Raw genomic sequence first — 14,984 nt, 5'->3', positions numbered from 1 at the left:
GCATCTCCCTCTTCGACTTCTGCTAAGGATCGAACGCTGACTGCTCCAGGACACCTGCAAAACCGCAACAAAGTAGCAAGAAGACTATCAGCAACATTGTAGCGCCTAATCCTGCCGGCTTTCTCAACTGTTTCCTGGTGGTGCATGCTCTGAGGGCTGTCTGCCTTCACCCTGCACTGGAAACCAAGAAGAGATCTCCCATGGGTCGACGGAATCTTCCCCCTGCTAACGCAGGCACCAAACTTCTGCTTCACCGGTCCTCTGAGTCCCCTCTCATCTTGACGAGCGTGGTCCCTGGAACACAGGAGCTGGATCCAAGTATCCCCAGTAGTCCAGTGGTCCATCTGTCCAAATTTGCTGGAGGTAAGTCCTTGCCTCCTCAAGCCAGACAGTAATCCTGTGCACTGCGTGAACTGCAGCTGCTAGGGCTCCTGTGCACTTTTGCAAGGAATCCTTCATGCACAGCACAGCCCAGGTCCCCAGCACTCCGTCCTGCATTGCTCAACTCGCTGAGTTGACCACCGGCTTCCTGGGACCCTCTTTTGTAGTGTTGAGATGACTGCCCTGCTCAGTGTTCTTGTACCCATGTTCAAGTGCTTCTGCAGGTGCTGCCTGCTTTTGTGTGGGCTCTCTGTGTTGCTGTGCACCCCCTCTGTCTCCTCCTCCGAAGAGCCACCTCCTGATCCTTCCTGGGCCCGGGCAGCACCCATTTTCTTCAACCACAACCTGTGCAACTCGCAAGGCTTGTTTGCGGTCTTTCTGCATGGAAACAACTCTGCATCCTCCAGCACGCTGTGGGACATCTTCTGTGCAAAGGAGAAGTTCCCGGCATCTTCTGTTGTTGCAGAATCTTCAGCTTCTTCCACCCAGAGGCAGCCATTTTGCACCTTTATCCGGGGTTTAGTGGGCTCCTGCCCCCCCCCGGACACTTTCGTGACTCTTGGACTTGGTCCCCTTCCTTTGCAGGTCCTCAGGTCCAGGAATATGTCTTCAGTGCTTTGCAGTCAGTTGTGGTCTTTGCAGAATCTCCTATCACATCTTTAGTGTGTTTCTGGGGAAGTGGGGTAACTTTACTCCTACTTTTCAGGGTCTTGGGTTGGGATATCTTGGACACCCTTAGTGTTTTCTTACACTCCCAGCGACCCTCTACACAATACACTAGGCGTGGGTTCTCTAAGTGGTTCGCATTCCACTTTCTTTGTATATGGTTTGTGTCGCCCCTACGCCTATTGCATCCTATTGTATTCTACAGTGGTTGTACTACTTTTCTAACTGTTTACTTACCTGATTTTGGTTTGTGTGTATACTTTGTGTATTTTACTTACCTCCTGAGGGAGTATATCCTGTGAGATATTTTTGGCACATTGTCACTAAAATAAAGTACGTTTATTTTTGGTAACTCTGGGTATTGTGATTCTTATAATATAGTGCTATATGATCTAAGTTGTATAGTAGGAGCTTTGCAAGTCTCTTAGTTCAGCCTAAGCTGCTCTGCTATAGCTACCTCTATCAGCCTAAGCTGCTAGAACACTACTAATCTACTAATAAGGGATAACTGGACCTGGAGCAAGGTGTGAGTACCATCAGGTACCCACTATAAGCCAGGCCAGCCTCCTATAGTCTGTCCATCCTAATTGGGCGGGCGGACATGTAGCCATTTCTCTGACTCCCCGTTGGGTCATCGGCCAGGTTTGGCTAGGGTGGTAGTTACTGTAACACCCAAACTAAAAGGTCTGCCCCCATGTAAACCGGACGTATTTAAACGGTTGCAATGATGCTCGAGTAATCATACAGCCAGCTAAAGAGTATTCATACGACCAACATCTAAATCAGGCCCAGAGTTGCCATTCTCATTATCAACAGTATCTACCACTAATTTGGCAATTACAGGCACATTGGTTTCAGAGTTCGAAGTGTGAGAAGTTCAGGGGAGCTTTAGGGTAGACACATAACTTAAACTTCTTAGGTATTTGAAGACTTCCAATTAAAATCACCCTTCTGTGTCATACTTCTAGTTGTGTAGGAGTAAATTCATAAAAGTGGTGTAACGTAAGACAGCTGTATGTTATTTATATGGCTGCTACATTGTAAATATAAATATAATTGTAAAAAGAAACACTTATGCTTATGACAGGAGAGGAAAGTAACATATCTTATGCTATGCACAATATACCTCAAATGTATAAAGATAAACATTTTTCTCTGGCACAGAAATATTTTTCCACAGCACTCAGCCCACCCAACCAACAGGGCCTGTGATAAAGTTCAGAACTGCAATTGCTTTCCACATATTTACCCACACTTACTCCAGCAATTTACACTTTTAACCTTATAATTAAGAGTTTGGAGCTGTATCCAAATCTTCAAGTATACCACATATAATTTCCATTTCTATAAGCATAAATTAATCCAACCAGTCTCATGAATAGTAGACATGTAGATTTTAAAAGCTTACCATGTCTGACCTTTCCAATTGTTGTTCTTCATGTGCCCCTGTCAAAACAGTGTCAAACAGTTCAGGTAGAATTATAGTTACACAGGCACTCGTAAGCAGTAAACTTGACTACGGCAACACACCCTATACCGGAATCAACAAAAAACTCCTATCAAGACTCCAGAGAATACAGAACACCGTAGCCAGACTGATCCGGGTCATCCCCCGCAAGGCCACATCTCCACCCACTTGAGAGACCTACACTGGCTCCTAGGCAACAAATGCATCATCTTCAAACTCCTGATCAATGCATATAAAGCCCTTCACAACGCTGGACCTGCCTACCTCAACCCCCACCTCTCCTTCTACACCCCCTCCAGACAATTCTGCTCAGTGCAATTGGCCCCTGCTACCATCCCCAAGATCTGAAAGAGCACGGCTGTATGAAGATCCTTCTCCTACCTTGCCGTGCAGACCTGGAACACAATGCTTCTCCCCCTCAGTCAGTTTCCATCGGTGGCTCAATTCAGGAAGGACCTCAAGACCTGGCTCTTTGACTGACCTGCGTCCCACATATAGCACCTTAAGACCCCCTGGGTGCTAAGTTGCGCTTTGTAAATGTTGATTGATTGGTTGATTGATTTGAGGTAAGATAAGCACAGTTGCAAAGAAATATGCATATTCCGCAGATTCTGAGCTTCCATGTGTGCCTTACGCACACATGAACAAGAAGCGCACCTTTGCCATGTGGGCATAACTGTCAAGTGTTCCGAAGTGTGAAATACATAAGTGTACATTGTATAGACATGGAATTATTTTATGTTTAAGGAAGTATAAATGAGTGGCTATTGATATTTTCGGCCAGGTGTGTACGCATAATTGCTATTGTATGTGTTTGTCATACATGCCAACATTTTAGAGTGGGAAAGTGGGAGTTTTTGAAAAAACAATCTGTAGAGTATATTTCTCCCATGGACTTTTATTGAAGGAGAGACAATTAAAGGCTAGAGACAGCCAACATAATGCCATGATTGGCTAACATAAGGTTTCACGCCTGAATAGGGTCTATTGGCATGTATGATTTGTACACATGTATCCTTGGATTTGTTCTGTGTGCATGCCAGGAACTAAGAAGTTTTCCCATTATTGATTGGGCTTGGGTGGGTTCACAGATACTGGCACTTTAAATTTCATGTTTCAAAAATGATATATCGTGCTATTGAAATTGCTTTGGTCTAGGTATTTTATTATGAATTATTTTATGTTTGATGGTGTAATGTATGCAAATATATGTAAGATATGCATTTTTGTACAATTATTAGAGACACGTTTTCACCATTATAGGACTCTTGCATTCAAAAAAATAAAGCAGGAGTAACATAAGGGTTTTTAATATTAAGACTTAAGAGAATCATACGTCAGTATTTCTATTTATTGAATGTGCCCCATGGATTTAATCCATCAAATCTATTCATAACGGTGTTGATGTAAAATTTGCACCATCCAGGTAGCTGTTTTCAGGGTTGTCCCTAATCTGGAATGCTTATCAAAGACTTACCATGAAGGGAATAACTGGGTACTAAAGGTAGTCTGCATTGTGATAAAAGTCAGAAACAAAGGTAGACTGACAATCTCTATTTGCTTGCAATGTATATGATATGATTGATGTCAGCAAGTAATGCACAGCAGCTCAAGCCCTTGTCTCATATACACGTTTAACACCAATGCTGACATTACTGTGCAAAACCTCGCTTCCACAGAATTCAAATGATCAGAATTCTCAAAACATTTCACGTTAAAAAGAACCATTAAAAACTATATAGAGCGTTATATGACAAAGGCCCACCAATATTGTGAACCCTGGCTTCTTTTTACAAACCTACCAGACATCTTAGATCATCCTCCACGGCCCTAGCTGTCATTCCCCCAATAAAAAAGGCCAAATGGGGAGGAAGATCATAATCCTATCTTGGAGCTAGACTCTGGAATTCATTACCACTGAATATATGGCAAACCAGCCATGAACTGTTGTTCAGGCGGCTATTAAAAACTTGGTTATTTTAGTTTGTGTCCCAAAGCCGTATATTCAAAGGTTTTTCAATTTTCATAACATAACATATCACAGCAGAATATTTCTCTTCAGAGCACTAGGTAAAGGGCCATATGACCTGTTGCACTTTTAATCCTTATCCATTTATTTCTCATTGTTCTCTGTAAAGCGACTTAGGTGGTCATTACAACATTGGTGGTAAAAGGCGCTTACCGCCGTGCAGAAGACCGCCAATACACCGTCGCGGAATTCCGTCACAGCTATTATGACACACATCTCGGAATCCGCCGAAATTCAGACACCCACACAACTCCGCCACACCAAAGGTCAGTGATAAACTGGCGAAAACAAAACCTCCACCTCCACCTCCACGCCAACAGAAACACGCCCATGCTATTACGACCCACGAATCCACGCGGCGGTCTTTCAACCACGGTATTCCATTGGCGGTACACACCGCCGCGCTCAAAATACACACACATCTCCAAAACACCGCCACATTGGACAATTCAAAATACACACACCTGATACACATACAAACACCACTCCCACACACCCAACACAATATAAAACACACCCACATCACCCACAAACCCCTACGACCAATAATACAGAGAGAAGGCCAGAGAGACTGCACAGCCAAGACAACACCACCATACAGAGGCACACAACACCATCACCCAACCCACATCCACGCACAAAACACCACACACCACTACACATCACCACACACATCAACACTCACACCGCCCCACACATCACACACACCACCCCATGTCACGCCAAAGACACCCCCGCTTCTCCGAAGAGGAGCTAAGGGTCATGGTGGAGGAAATCATCTGGGTAGAGCCACAGCTATTTGGCTCACAGGTGCAGCACACATCAATAGCCATGAAGATGGAGCTATGGCGAAGAATCGTGGACAGGGTCAACGCCGTGAGACAGCACCCAAGAAATAGGGAGGACATCAGGAAGAGGTGGAACGACCTACGGGGGAAGGTACTTTCAACGGTCTCCAGGCACAACATCGCGGTTCAGCGGACTGGCGGCGGACCCCCACCTCCTCCCCCACAACTAACAACATGGGAGGAGCAAGTCTTGACCATCATGCATCCTGAGGGCCTCGCAGGAGTCAGTGGAGGATGGGACACTGGTAAGTCAAATCTTAACTATCATATACCCCACCCTACCTGCATGCTATCACATACCCCCACCCTCACACCCTCCCCTATCACTACAACTCCTCACTAATGTACTCATAACACAAACCACCCATCCCAACACCAAGCCCTTCATGACACAACTAAGCATGGACACCCAGCACTAAAGCTTGCCCAATGCACATACCCATACAACCCCCTAAACCACCATCACACAAGCTCCCACACAGGAATGCTTGCACTGGGGTACACGCTCACCCACCCATTGCACACCATCACACACACACATGCAATAATCATGCTCTTATGCCCCTGCAGGAACCCGAAGGACCGTCACCACACCAGAGGGTCCAGACAACACCACTCCACCCCCAGAAGAGGCCCACAGTGACGATAGCAGCTCTGCCTTACTGGATCCTGATGACCAGCCCAGACCATCGTGGGCCTCGGGACAGTCGGTTCCCCTTGCACAGGCACAGCCCAACACCGACCTTCCACCCTCTGGTAACACCAGCACAGCACCAACCCAGCGGGCCCAAAACTCCCTACCCAGGACAGGTCAATCAGCGGTGTGTCCACCACTACAGGGAACCCAGGCTAACCTACCACCCCAACAACAACAGGGACCTGGGGGCAGTGGTAGTGGGCACACAGTCCAGGGGACGGAGGCACAGGAACACAGGGGAACTGGGAGGGCTGCTGTGCGACAGGGGGCGGACAGGCCAAGGGAACCCACTCTCCACGAGGCCCTCTCCTCCATCATGGGAGCATACCACCACTCCCAGGAGACGATGGCGACGGTCCTGGACAAGCTACAGGAGACCCTGCGCCTGCAGGAGGAACAGTATTTGGGCTTCAGGGAGGAGCTCAGGACCATCAGCTCCGCCTTGGGCACCATCGTAGGGGTGCTGAAGGACATACAGCAGACCTTAAGGGACACTGTGGCACTCCAAGGGGCCCCTGACACTAGCCAGGATGATGAACTGCCCACCACCTCCGCCAGCGCTAGTGGACAGGACGCCCCGCCACAGGACCACCACACCAGCACCCCACCCCCTGCAGACGGACAACCACCACGCAAGCGGTCCCTGAGATCCAGGAACAGGCCAGAGCAAGATGGCAAGACCCCCGCCAGGAAATGAGACCACCCTGTTTGTCCTCCCACTGTCCCACCTTGTTACCCTGTCCATACTTAAACTGCCCCAGCTCCACTTCCTATGCCCAGATGGGCAGTGCACCAGTGAGACTAATAGACTGGACTCTGCCATGGACATTCCTCCGCCATCACCCATCCTCATTTTACAACCCCCTCCCATTTCTGAGCACTTCAATAAACACCCTTGAAACACAAAACAATCTTGAGTCAGTCTGTGATTTAGTAAATATGTATTATCAATGACAGTGTCATAACGCGTTTCCTATTGTAAGGCTAACATACCCATGTCACACATCACAAGTCCTTGAAGGATGCAAGCAGATGACACGTTGGTAACCACACCTGTATAACCATAATGGAAAGGTACAACTCAGTTACCAAATAGTGGTTGAAATCGACAGACAGGATAGAGGTAGACGTGTGAAAGTTAATGTAATGTTAAACATGAAAATGTTCTCACCTGTGTGTCACTGGAAATATTGCTGTATGACTGACTCCCTGTTGTCGTTGTCTTCTTCCTCAGCTTCCTCCTCATCACTGTGCACAGGCTCCCCAGGCTCCACAGCTGCTACAACACCGTCATCTGGATCATCCTCCTGCACAAAAGGCACCTGGTGTCGCAAAGCCAAATTATGAAGCATGGAGCAGGCGATGATGATCTGGCAAACCTTCTTCGGTAAGTAGAATAGGGATCCACCTGTCATATGGAGGCACCTGAACCTGGCCATCAGGAGGCCGAAGGTGCGTTCGATCACCCTCCTAGTCCGCCCATGGGCCTCATTGTACCGTTCCTCTGCCCTGGTCCTGGGATTCCTCACTGGGGTCAATAGCCAGGAAAGGTTGGGGTAACCAGAGTCCCCCAATAGCCATACACGGTGCCTCTGGAGTTGACCCATCATATCAGGGATGCTGCTATTCCGCAGGATGTAGGCGTCATGCACTGAGCCAGGGAACATAGCATTTACCTGGGAGATGTACTGGTCTGCCAAACAGACCATCTGAACATTCATAGAATGATAACTCGTCCTGTTCCTGTACACCTGTTAACTCCTGTGGGGGGGACCAGAGCTACATGGGTCCCATCAATGGCACCTATGACGTTGGGGATATGTCCAAGGGCATAGAAGTCACCTTTAACTGTAGGCAAATCTGCCACCTCAGGGAAAATGATGTATCTCCTTACGTGTTTCAGCAGGGCAGACAACACTCTGGACAGCACGTTGGAAAACACAGGCTGGGACATCCCTGATGCCATAGCCACTGTTGTCTGAAAAGAGCCACTTGCAAGGAAATGGAGCACTGACAGCACCTGCACGTCAGGGGGGATTCCAGTCGGATGGCGGATTGGTGACATCAGGTCTGGCTCCAACTGGATACATAGTTCCTGGATTGTGGCACGGTCAAACCGGTAGGTGATGATGACATGTCTCTCTTCCATTGTCAACAGGTCCACCAGCGGTCGGTACATCGGAGGATTCCTCCATCTTCTCACATGTCCCAGCTGACGGTGCCTACGAAGGACAACAGCGACGAATCAGTCATTATTCCTCCAGGTATGTACCCACAGTTACACACAAGACTACACCACTCACAAAACCCTTCCTGTATGTGTGTTGAGCGTAGGCCTAGCTATGTGTGACGCAGAGGTAAATGAAGCCATGTGGGCCCCTGAAATGGCGGCTGCCTGACCTCTAAACTGGGACAATGGGATTGTGGGGCAACTGCGCTGACATTGCACACCGTCGCGGTAGGCGGTCGTAGACCGTGGCGCAATGCTGCATTGGTTCACATAGGACCCTATGGGTTCCAGGAGCCAATGAACAGGTGCGCCGGCGGTGATGATGCGCACCGCCGCGGATGTCACCGCCATTTTCTATCTGTTCAATCACTAGATACCTGACCTTCGACAGGAGAGGACCTACATTGCAAGTGCTGCTGTGACCTCGGTCTGGAAGAGACGATAGCTGCTGCGTCTGGGAAAAGGGCCCCTGCCTTCACTACACAGGAGTTGGAGAAACTGGTAGACGGGGTCCTCCTCCAGTACACGCTACTCTACGGTCCTCCAGACCAACAGGTTAGTACACAGGGAGCACGTTGTATGGGCTAGGCCTGGGTGAAGAGGGCTGGTTGGAAGAGGGAAGGGGGCAGAGTTCATAGAACATTAATGCATGGGAATGAATGGGCCACATGGCCAGAGTAGGGAGGGGGCCACTCACATCGAGGGTGCAGTTGGTAATGACTGTTCCTCTTTCCTTGTGCATGTCATGTAGGCCAGCGCCCACCAGAAGAGGGACATTTGGCGTGCCATCGCCAAGGAGGTCCGGACCCTGGGGGCCCACCAGAGACGGGGCACCCACTGCCAGTAAAGATGGGAGGACATTCGCCGCTGCAGCAAGAAGACGGTGGAGGCTCAGCTGGGGATGGCCTCCCAACGTGGGAGGGGTGCCCATCGCACCATGACCCCCCTGATGTACCGGATCCTGGCGGTGGCCTACCCGGGGTTGGATGGGTGCTGGAGGGCATCACAGCAGACACAAGGGGGTGAGTACACTCTCATTCTGCTGACTTTGCGTGCAGTGGAGGTGTCTGGGTGGGGGAGGTGGGCTGTGGGTTTCCCTAGGCCAGGGCGAGTTCGGTAGGCAAGGCCCCTCCATAATGCAGGTCATGTGGCACACTACCCCACCTCAGCAGAGTGCCAAGTACAGGTATAGTTGCCTCTGTGACATCCATGTGTGCAGATGTCCACCATTGCCATGTAGGCCATATCCCAGAGATTGCATGTGCAGAGGGCAGGAGCACGGCATAATGCAGGGGGCTGCTGTGTCTGTCTTGTCCACCAACGGTGGCGGTATGCCATGCACTAAAACTCTCTTTCTTCTGTCTCCCACCCTTTTTCTGCTCTCCCTGTCCTTTTGTACATCAGCATCATCAGGCGGAGGTACAGTGGCACCGGAGCACGAGGGAGCTGCATCCCACATGGCCATGGAGGGCCACACCACGGACTCTGAATGCACCAGTGGGACGGAGGGCGAGGGAAGCTTCACGTCGGCCACCGGATCACCAAGCAGCGACACGGACTCGTTCGCCAATGAGGACTCCCTTGTGGTGGCGGCACCATCTGTGCGCCCCACTTCTACAGGTACAGCCGCCACCTCCCCTACCAGCACCGCCCTCCCAGAAGCCCCTCAGCGTTCACCCCGTGCCCGCTCACCCAGGAGGATTTGAATCACCTTCGCCCCAGGCACCTCAGGCCCTGCCCCAGTCACCCATGCTGCCCTCAGTGAGGAGGCCATTGACCTCCTCAGGTCACTCACTGTTGGGCAGTCTACCATTGTGAATGCCATCCAGGGTGTAGAACGAGTTGCAACACAGTAATGCATCCCTGGAGGGCATTCATTCTGGTCAGGCTGTCCTTCAGCGAACCCTGCAATCTCTGGCCTCAGCCCTGATGGCAGCCATTGTCCCTGTGTCCAGCCTCCCCCTCCAACCTCCTCCACCCAGACCCAATCTCCTGTACCCCAGCTCATCCCAAGCACACCTACAGACCAGCATGCACACAAGTCAGCACACACAAGTAGCTCAAGCAAACATAGGCACCACACAACCCACAGGCACTCACGCAAGCCTCACCCACATACAGACACAGCAACTTCCACTGCCTCCACTGTGTCCCCCTCCTCCTCTTCTTCCTCCTCCCTCCCAGTCTCGTCTACAAACACACCTGCATGCACCACATCTACAGGCACCATGAATCGCACAAGGAGACCCAGCACCACAAGCCGCTCACCTGCACTCACCACCTCTACTACCATTTACACGTCCCCTGTGTCCTCGCCCAGTGTGTCTGTGACGCCCCCTCCCAAAGTACACAAACGTGGGCACCCACACACCCAACATCCATCCACCACACGACAGCCTCCAGTACCTGCACCTGCACCCAAAACACCTAAAGTGACACCTCCGACAACCACCTCCTCTTTCTCCACTCCCAGACCCCCTCCAACTACCCATCCCAGTGTACGTCAGAAACTGTCCCTCTGTAAAGTTGACCTTTTTGCTCCCACCCCCCCTCCAATTCATCAGTCCCGTCGTAGAGCCTCAGCCAAAAAAGCCTCCAATACCAGTGGTGCCTGTTCAAGGTTTGTGGAGTGCACCGGCCACCAGGGCAGGCAGTGTGACCCGGAGCCAAGGCACTGGCAGCCCACCCCCTGTAAAGGCTCTAAAATTGGAGACTGGACGACGGGACCGTGTGAGGACTCCTGGTGGGAAAACAACTCACATGGGTTCCAAGGGGATTGGAGAGTCAGCTGTGACTCCACCAAAGGTGGGGAAGGGCCAGAGGAAGTCTGCACAGCCTGTTGTGAGTGTCACAGCAGAGAAGGGCGCCATCATTCTCGGCGGTCGAGACACAACCGCCAGCACTGTCGGCACTGGTCAGGAGACCCCCGCCACCGCCAGAGTCATTGCCCAGGAGGGCCCAAGTATCGTCACTGATCAGGAGACCACCGCCGGAGTCATTGCCCAGGAGGGCCCAAGTATTGTCACTGGTCAGGAGACCACCGCCAGCGTCATTGCCCAGGAGGGCCCAAGTATCGTCACTGGTCAGGAGACCACCGCCACCGGCGGAGTCAGTGCCCAGGAGGGCCCCGGCTGCCACAGCCCAGGTGGGCTATGATGGAACATCATGCCACACACCAATGGCCAGTGTAGGGAACGTCATGCCACACACCAATGCCCAGTGTAGGGAGCGTCATGCCACACACCAATGTCCGTACCAGAACCGCCATGGCAAAGCACTGTTGAACAGTCCAGAGACCGCCATGGCAAAGCACCGCTGAACAGGGCAAAGACCGCCATGTCAAAGCACCGCTGAACAGGGCAAAGACCGCCATGTAAAAACACCGCTAAACAGTCCAGAGACCGCCATGGCAAAGCACCGCTGAACAGGGCAAAGACCGCCATGGCAAAGCATCGCTGAACAGTCCAGAGACCGCCATGGCAAAGCACCGCTGAACAGGGCAAAGACCGCCATGGCAAAGCACCGCTGAACAGTCCAGAGACCGCCATGGCAAAGCACCGCTAAACAGGGCAAAGACCGCCATGGCAAAGCACGGCTGAACAGGGCAAAGACTGCCATGGCAAAGCACCGCTGAACAGTCCAGAGACCGCCATGGCAAAGCACCGCTGAACAGGGCAAAGACCGCCATGGCAAAGCATCGCTGAACAGTCCAGAGACCGCCATGGCAAAGCACCGCTGAACAGGACAAAGACCGCCATGGCAAAGCAACGCTGAACAGGGCAAAGACCGCCATGGCAAAGCACCGCTGAACAGGGCAAAGACCGCCATGGCAAAGCACCGCTGAACAGTCCAGAGACCGCCATGGTAAAGCACCGCTGAACAGGGCAAAGACCGCCATGGCAAAGCATTGCTGAACAGGGCAAAGACCGCCATGGCAAAGCATTGCTGAACAGTCCAGAGACCGCCATGGTAAAACACCGCTGAACAGGGCAAAGACCGCCATGGCAAAGCACCGCTGAACAGGGCAAAGACCGCCATGGCAAAGCACCGCTGAACAGTCCAGAGACCACCATGGCAAAGCATCGCTGAACAGTCCAGAGACCGCCATGGCAAAGCACCGCTGAACAGGGCAAAGACTGCCATGGCAAAGCACCGCTGAACAGGGCAAAGACCGCCATGGCAAAGCACCGCTGAACAGTCCAGAGACCGCCATGGCAAAGCACTGCTGAACAGAGCAAAGACCACCATGGTAAAGCACCGCTGAACAGTCCAAAGACCGCCATGGCAAAGCACCTCTGAACAGTCCAGAGACCGCCATGGCAAAGCACTGCTGAACAGGGCAAAGACCGCCATGGCAAAGCACTGCTGAACAGGGCAAAGACCGCCATGGTGGAGACCGCTGAACAGGGCAAGCACCGGGTAGGAATGAATAGACCGCCACATCAGGCATCCTTATCCCATGTGCAGCTGGGACAGTGACAGGACAGGAACTTTCACGGAGAGACTCATCCAGTCTGGGCACCAGTCCCCCTCCAGAACCAGTGGAGAGATGCATCCACTACCTCAGTCCTGCACAGGATGAAGCACTCTGGGCACCAGTGCCCCCCAGAACCAGTGGAGAATGTTATCGACTTGAGAGACTGTGGCTTTGCACTCCTCAGGATGGCACGGTGGGCACCCCACCCACTGTAGAGACTTGAGAGACTGTGGCTTTGTACTCCCCAGGATATAGCAGTGGGCAAACCACCCACTGTAGAGACTTGAGAGACTGTGGCTTTGCACTCCCCAGGATATAGCAGTGGGCAAACCACCCACTGTAGAGACTTGAGAGACCGTGGCTTTGCATTCCCCAGGATGGCACGGTGGGCACCTCACCCACTGTAGAGACTTGAGAGACTGTGGCTTTGCACTCCCCAGGATACATCAATGGGCATGGAGCCCCGTTGTGGATCTGGCTTTGCAGTAATCCGGCTGAGGTGCCCCCCCTTCCCTTCCCCCTGAGGTGCCTGTAGTATTTCTATCTGATGCCCCGGCAGTGTTCTCTCCGATTGTGGTCAGGTATCTTTTGTGGGCCTCGCCCATGCATTTTTGGACTGTTGGTGCACGGACATTGTTATGTACATATCTGCACTACTTCTCGTAATGTATATATTTCTGACTGAATTTCGTATATATCTGTATATTTTTGTAACACATGTATATTGCAACATTACAATGTTTGAACGGATTTCCCTTTGTCTTTTCATTCTTCTGGGGGGATTGTGGGCTGTTACTGTGATTTTTGTGGATGCATTGGTGTGTATGTTGTATTATGCGAGGTTGGGGGTGTTTGGTGGGTGTCCCCCTAACTTTTGCCTCCCCCCTCCCCCATGTCGTAGGTGCAGTACTCACCGTTGTCTTCGGCGCCTACGTAGATGATGGTCGTAGAGGAGCAGAAAGACAAGGGCAGGGAGTATTTGGAGTTCCGGGTCCATGGAGTCCTCGTTCCTCGTGAGATGTGTTCAGGAAAGCGTTTTCCCATTGCAAAAGCTGTTTCCGCCGTGTTTTTATCCACGGTGAATCCGCCCCGGAAAAGGTGGCGGATTGGCGGGTTGTGATACTATGGCCGGTACATTGTCTTTCGCCTGTCTGTTGGTGGTGACCGCCGCGCTGCTTGTCTGTACCGCCGTGGCGGGCGGTGTGTTAAAGTTGCTGTCTTTGTTGGCGGTTTCCGCCTGGGTCATAATTCCCTTTTTTTATCCGCCACCCTGTTTGCGGTATTACCGCAGCTTTAACACCGTCCGCCAGGGTTGTAATGACCCCCTTAATGCCAATCTTATCTAAAGAGCGCTCCATTAAACCATTAAATAAATAAATACATTTACAGAAAACTATTTTAAAGTTGCTGTTTAATTTGGTGTTCCAACCCATAGTATATTCTCTACCGAACATCCGTCCACAAGCTACAATTACAAGGAGCCAGGGATAACATTGGCTGGGCCCGGCCTGTCTTTTGGTACTTCTTGCACGGCCATTGCTACCACATGTCCCAGGAGTCATAAAGGTAACAGCATCCCTTTGGCGGGACTCACTCTCCTCCTTTTCACATCCCTGCCCTATAACAACCAGAAGCAAATAGGACGCTGTTGATGCGCAAAGGGTATACCAGGATTCCAAAAGTGAATGTCATCAGGGATCAGAGTGCCTGACGTCACGCCTGCTGCTCAAAGCAACTCGTAAAAGGGTGTTGGGGGGCACGCGAGCTCCAGGCCCCCCACTCAGCGCAGCACCCTGGCCTGAGACATCCTGAGTGAGTCCTGTTCTTTGCAGGGGAGGCCCCTCCGGTTTCGTTACGCCACTGAAGTCCTTGGACAGAACTCCTTTTGTTTTCTAATCCGCTGTCTTCGGTGTCAGATGAAAAATCTTTGCACTGAAAATACAAGAAAGACCTCACACAGATACACATTGTCACGGGGCAACCTTTTGCCGCAAATTCCTGGTTTGTAATATTTTCCTCTTTTGGTGTGAATAAGCTTTGCGGAACCGCACTGTAAAAAGATGACATTACCGTTCTGTTTGTCAGTGGAAGCAGCTCAGTCAGTCCTAGAAATACAGGCCACGGCTTTCCCACATGGCCCAACATACCGATAAAAATGGTGACAGCTGCTTTTGTTTCTGTATTTTTA

Source organism: Pleurodeles waltl, chromosome 2_2, assembly GCF_031143425.1.
Source record: "Pleurodeles waltl isolate 20211129_DDA chromosome 2_2, aPleWal1.hap1.20221129, whole genome shotgun sequence".
Taxonomy (NCBI): Eukaryota; Metazoa; Chordata; class Amphibia; order Caudata; family Salamandridae; genus Pleurodeles; species Pleurodeles waltl.
The sequence above is the reverse complement of the archived record's forward strand: the minus strand, read 5'-3'. Positions refer to the sequence as shown.